We start from the raw sequence: 6,409 nt of genomic DNA on the forward strand, positions 1-6,409 counted from the left end.
GGGTCTAATGTTCACTTGGCACAAGATAGAAAAGGAATTATCTCTGAAAGAAGTGTGGATATAGCATTTGCCTTGTAGAGTGGAAGATAATTTGATACATAAGAAATGTACATTTTTAAAGGAATTGTATTAACTTGAACTGAAAAGATCTAACTCTTTTCATTTTAGTTCAAGTTAATACAACATTAGACCCTAAAGAGTCTCAGAAGCTCATGTCTGACTCTTTGTGACCCCCTGAATTGCAGCACACCAGGCACCTCTGTCCTTCTCTGTCTCCCAGAGTTTGCTTAAATTCATGTCCAGTGTGTCTGTGATGCCATCCAGCTATCTCATCCTCTGTCATCCCCTTCTCCTCCTGCCCTCAATCTTTCCCAACATCAGAGTCTTTTCCAATGAGTCAGCTCTTCGCATCTGGTGACCAAAGTATTGGAGCTTCAGCAACAGTATCAGTCCTTCCAGTGAAATATTCAGGGTTGATTTCCTTTAGGACTGACCAGTTTAATCTCCCTGCTGAGAGAAGAATTCTGTATGTAAAGGGCTTTGTTGAGATATTTTAGGTGGGGGGCTGATATCATTAAACACAAGAAGATTACTGTGTCTGCTGTATAGAGAGGAGCTTACAGTTGAGGTCCACACTGAAGGCAATGATGATGAAGGCTTGAAATAAGCAATGTCTTTGAGGATGGGGAAAAACAGTCATATTTTCTAAAAGAGGCAAGATGCAGAAAGTAGGCACTGATGACAGACTTGTCAGGGATGGGGGGTTGGGGGTGGAGGGACATATAACAAACATGTTGAGCAAATGGTGGTCACTGAAAATTCTTTCTCGTGGCTGAGTTCTCCTGTCCTATTGTAATTAGGTAGGGACATGTGGCTAATTATGCCCCATGGGCTATAGTTAGACTTCTTAAATGAAATATGTATCAGCACTCTGCTCATCCATGATGGACAGTATAACCTAGGCTATTCTTCTGAGTTATCAGGAGGCCTCAAGGGTGACAGCTGGCTTCTGTTGGGGATGACTGGGTGGACGGGTTGGTCACTGAGGTATCTTGGGAAGGAAGGGCACTGTGTTAAGACGAGAGATGCATTTTCAACTCCCTAATACAGAGGATTGTTAGTGATTTTTCTGGAAATAAAAGCACCAGGACAAGAGTAACAGGAGCTAGTCATTGCACTGGACACCGGATTCACTGAGCATCAACTCAGTGTCCTGGCCTGTGCTGATGCTAAGGGAGAGTGATTCACAACATTGCCTTTGCCTTCTGTGAACTCACAGTCTGACTGGTGAGACGAAGCATGTACAGAAGAAGAGTCAAATAAGCCAGGTCAGTAAGTGGCCCAAAAGGGGTGGAGAGAGCGCCACTGCCATAGGATCCAGGGAGAAGGAAATAGCTGAGTAGGGGAGCTAGATTTAAGGTTCCTCCCAGACAGAAGAAGAGGGGCCCCACTGAGACACATCTCAGACAACTGAGCTTAACATACTTATGTAAAGGACTTGAGAAAAGTCACAGGGAAGTAAAAAATGGAGCCTCAGCCTGATGCATATTTGCCCCAAGGAAGACAATTGGAAGGAACACGAATCTCACGTCAGTGGCAGCAAGGATTTTTCATGGCCAGACTGGCCATTTAAAATTTCCTCCACATCATCTATTCTGTATCCTCGAGATAGGCTCCTGGATATTCATGTGATAAATATCTCCATGGGTAGGTGGTAGAAAGAGGTACTAGTGCTGGGGGATGCTGGATAGCTTACAAAGGAGAATTACAGTTTTTCACGCATCTTTTATTTCTACTGCCCATCAGCATCTTCTACTCAACAGGAGCATGTGTGCGCATGCAAGCACACACACCTCTTATACCCTCCAATTCCCAATCAGGAACACAGAGCTCAGGCCACAACCACACAGAGAGCAGTGCCTTGAATTTCCTCATTAATGTTAGGGATTGCTTTACAGGAAAGCATGGAAAGGCAGATTTTCCCTACAGGGGCATGTTTGCTAATCGGATGTTAGCAGAAGTACCTCCAGGGTTTGTAATCTATGTGCTTATTTTATTTAATGCCTGGACGTATGGCTGTATCTGTGTTAACTTTCCTCACTTGGGTTGTCTCTGAGCCTCCTCCTCATTCCTGTGAGCATCCGGCTCCCTAGGGGTGTGGAGGCTATTAAATTAGCTTAGACAGCAGGTGGGCACTGAAGAAATTGGAAAACAACAGCTGATCTAAGGCACAATGCACTGTGCACTCCTGCGAAGGGGACATGAGATATAGCCCCTATCATGAGAGCCCATCAGCAAGGGACCGCCTCCCCCTCCACAGCCCCAGAAACACCAGCTCCAAACAGTCAGGAGCAGAGGAAGGAGGAGGTCTGGGTTCCCTGAGCACTGTTATTTTTCCGTGGGGTCATCCCGCTGTTCAACTGGTCCACAGGCTGTCCTGGGCAGTGGAGTGTGTGTATGTGTGTGTGTGTGTGTGTGTGTGTGTGTGTATGTTTTGGTGGAATGGAAATGGAGCGTGATTAATCCTGCTGTGTGTGTTTTGGTGGAGTGGATGTGTGTATGTGTATGTTTTGGTGGAGTGGATGTGTGTGTGTGTGTGTTTTGGTGGAGTAGATATGGGATATGATTGATCCTGCCTCCTATTGGCATAAACATCCAGGAGCTTCTGTGTAAATGGGACTGAGAAAGGTTGGGGGAAAGGATTTAAAAAGAGCCAGCATGAGCCATTTATCCACTAGTGTGCCAGGCACTGTGCTTTACCTGCAGTGTTTGCATACAATGTTTCATTTAGTTTCTGTAATGACTGCATGATGTGGGGACTATTGTTTATATGCATTTTACAGAGAAGGAGACTGAGGCACAAAGAAGCAACACCATCAGCATTTGGAGCTCGGTGCTGTCACTCCAGAGCTTCTAATTTTTCCTGCTCTATTAGCAGGCAGCAAAATGGAGAGGGTAGCAGCAGATAAAGAAATGCCTAGAGTGGGTGATTGCTCTGGGCAGGGATAAACTAGCCCCAGTTCCTGGGAAAATACCAAGGCAGGACCTAGAATATTCAGTGGAACTGAGTGAACAGAACCGTTACTGCCTTTGGGTCTTTGACTCACTCAGGAGCAGGATGTAGATAAGGACTAGCTGGCTCTGCAGAAATGATTTTCTGCCCGTAAGCTCTCCGCTAACTGAAGATAGATTCTTTGGATTAGGTGGGTGGCGAGAGGAGATAATTTTCCCAGACTCTTCAGAATGGCTGGCCTGGAATTAGACGAACCTGAACCGGCAGCTGCAGCCTGGTCCAGGTACTGCTCTTCTCATCACAGACCCTTTTATGGCATCAAGTTCCTGGTAATACATACTGTAGTAGTAGTAAACAGCAAAGACTCATTGGAAAAGATCCTGATGGTGGGAAAGATGGACGGCAGGAGGAGAAGGCGGGGATAGAGAATGAGATGGTTGGATGGTATCACTGACTCAATGGACATGAGTTTGAGTAAGCTCTGGGAGATGGTGAAGGACAGGGAAACCTGGCGTGCTGCAGTCTGTGGGGTCGCAAAGCGTCGGGCACAGTTGAGCGACCGGGCAACAACAACAGCAGTAAACTACTTGTATGCAAGAGGTGGGACTTCCCAGGTGGTAAAGAGCTCGTCTCCAGTTCAGGAGATATAAGAGATTTGGGCTTGATCCCCAGGGTGGGAGGATTCCCTGGAGAAGCGATCCTCTGGAGAAGGACATGGCAACCTCTCCAGTATTCTTGCCTGGAGAATCCCATGGAAAGAGGAGCCTGGTGGGTTACAGTCTTAGGATCAGAAAGAGTCGGATGCAATTGAGGTGACTTAGCACGCATGCATGCATGTGGTGCTTCATTAGATGCTGGGGCTCTTCTAAGTGCTTCACCTCGTTAGCCACTTCATCCTGACAGAAACATCTGTGAGGTAGGTATTATTATCATTTCCACTGTAGAGATGAGGAAACAGAGGCAGGGCAGAGCTTGGTTTGACTCAGGCAGGTAGGTACCAGAGTCCAAGCCTTGAGGCACTCAAGCCACCTTCAGGGGTTTGTCATGTGAGAGATGTCACAGCAGTTAGGAAGTGTGGAAGAGTCCTTGCACCCAGCTAGAGAAAGCTCTGCACATGAGCAGAGGAGAGGAAACCTTATTGTGCATTTGGGTTGAGGAAAATATTGCCAGAAGAGGGCATGACACATGAATGGGTGTCTGGAGCTTCATGGGGTCCCTGGGGGGATCTGCTTACGTGAGTCATCTCTGCTTTCTGGAACAGTCTGGCTCTGTTGTTTCAAGATTCTACTTTGGGCTCTGTTATAGGAAATAACTCCCCTGGGCTAAAGGAGCAGTGGGACATGTTGCCAGTTGGGAGTGGCATGATTAAACTCTAAGTACACCAACACCTTGTTGCCTGACTCTGGAGCCTTTGTTCTTTGTTCAGCTGGGAAGTTCATTAACAGAAGGCCAAGATGCCAAATCGCTCCTGACCTGTGCCATGGGGGTGTGGAGCTCACCTCGATGGGAGAGGAGGGCCCAGTGTTGCGCTGCAGGGACCCTGTGGCATCAGGGAAATAAGAAGGAGTGAGTAATGCGAAAAGTCTCCTTGTGGGGAAAGAGGCCAAGGGGCAGGTTAACCTACCCAGAGCTCAGTAGGGCAACCTCACTCCAGGTGGAACAACACTATTAAGTCAATATCCATGGAAGAGAAAGGGTGCGAATGCTTACCAAACAGCCCTTTCATGCCAGGGACCTAACTACACATATTATCTCAGCCAATCTCCTCACCTTCTGTGTGAGGGTGGTGGTATTTTATTGTTATCATTTAACACTTAAAGAAACTGAGGTTCAGAGAGGTTAAGAAACATACCTAAGGGCAAAACTGGAATATGAGGCTAGCTGGGATTTGGCCTTTAGAACTTCCTAATGACCGTAGATGCTAAGCCAGTACACCCACTGCTCTGTGCAGGCAAAACCAGGGCACCTGCTCATCTCTGCAGGTAAACCAGCACACTTCAGTGCTCTGGACAGGTCAACTAGCACACCCTGCACATCTCACTGATTTGTACAGGTGAACAGCACATGCCACCACTCCACTGGTCTGTATGAGTGAACAGCGTACCTCACTGATCTGTGCAGCTCCTAACCAGCAGACAGGATTATTACAGGATAGGATATGGAAGAGAGAAACCAAAATGCTCACTCTGTAAAGGGAACATTATAGGGAAAAGCTGAAAGCATCCTGCAGGGATTTGATTCAGGATCGAGAAACCTGGAGAGCTGCCTCCATAACAGTCTTAAGGATTTTGAAGTTTCCTTGGTGGTGCTTTAAAGATGCATTTGTCCTGAGAATAGGAGAGGAGAGACTCCTGGGCGTATTTAGGTCAGAGTCTAAAGGGAAAATTCCTTTTTCACTGTGGAGGGAATTACATTCTGGAGATTGTATAATCTCCTTCCCCCAGTACTTTAAGTAAGACAGGCATTTTGCCTGTTACTGAAGGAAGGTGGATGCTGAGGTTGTTGACTCCACCTGGGCTTCCCAGTCCTTGCCTGTGAGCTGTGTGAAATACAGACTTTCAGGTTCCCTGACAGACTTCATGGGTCAGACCTGGAGGTGGGCCCAGGCATCTGAGTGTGATTTTGACTTTCAGAGATTGACATCCACTGCTGGAAGTCTTAAACCTGCTCTGAAGCTATAATTTCCAAGTGAGCATGGAGTTCTTCAAAGATACTTCCAGTCAACCACTTAGGCATTCTGCTAAATTAGGTTTTCTTCACCCAGGGTTCATTGCTGACTTCATCAACCCAGGAATCTCGTAAAGTTGGAGGTAAATTCTGTATGGATGTGTGTTTTTGTGGAGAGATGATCTTTTATATTCATCAGATTCACTGAGAGATCCAAGTTTACAGTAGCTTAAGAACCTTGGGCAGTGTATGTTTTGGTAACCGCTCTGAACTCATTTAAGCTCCTTACAAGAAAAGAAGGCTCATTGATTTATTTATAGACACATTTTTGATTGTGTGTGTGCATTTGTGTGTGTGTGTGTGTGTGTGTATGTATTAATGTATACTGGTGTGTTTGATGGCATACAGAATGATCTTATTCAGAGAAACCATTCAAGGTGTTCACTACACTTAACTCAAATTACTTAATAAAAAAGTATATACTGTAAAAAACCCCAAACAATCCATTTAGAAAATGAGCAAAAGACATGAATAGACATTTCACCAAAGAAGATATAAAGATGGCAGCGAGCATGTGAAAAGATGTTCAGTGTCATCAGCTATTAGAGAAATGCCAATTAAAACCATAGTGGTATATTACTACATACCTCTCGTAATGGCTAAAATAAAAAGTAGTCACTGGTGAGTATGCAGATAAACTGGGTCGCTTATGCATCGCTGAATTAGTGC

This window comes from Bison bison, unplaced genomic scaffold, assembly GCF_000754665.1.
Source record: "Bison bison bison isolate TAMUID 2011002044 unplaced genomic scaffold, Bison_UMD1.0 scf7180017864376, whole genome shotgun sequence".
Lineage (NCBI taxonomy): Eukaryota > Metazoa > Chordata > Mammalia > Artiodactyla > Bovidae > Bison > Bison bison.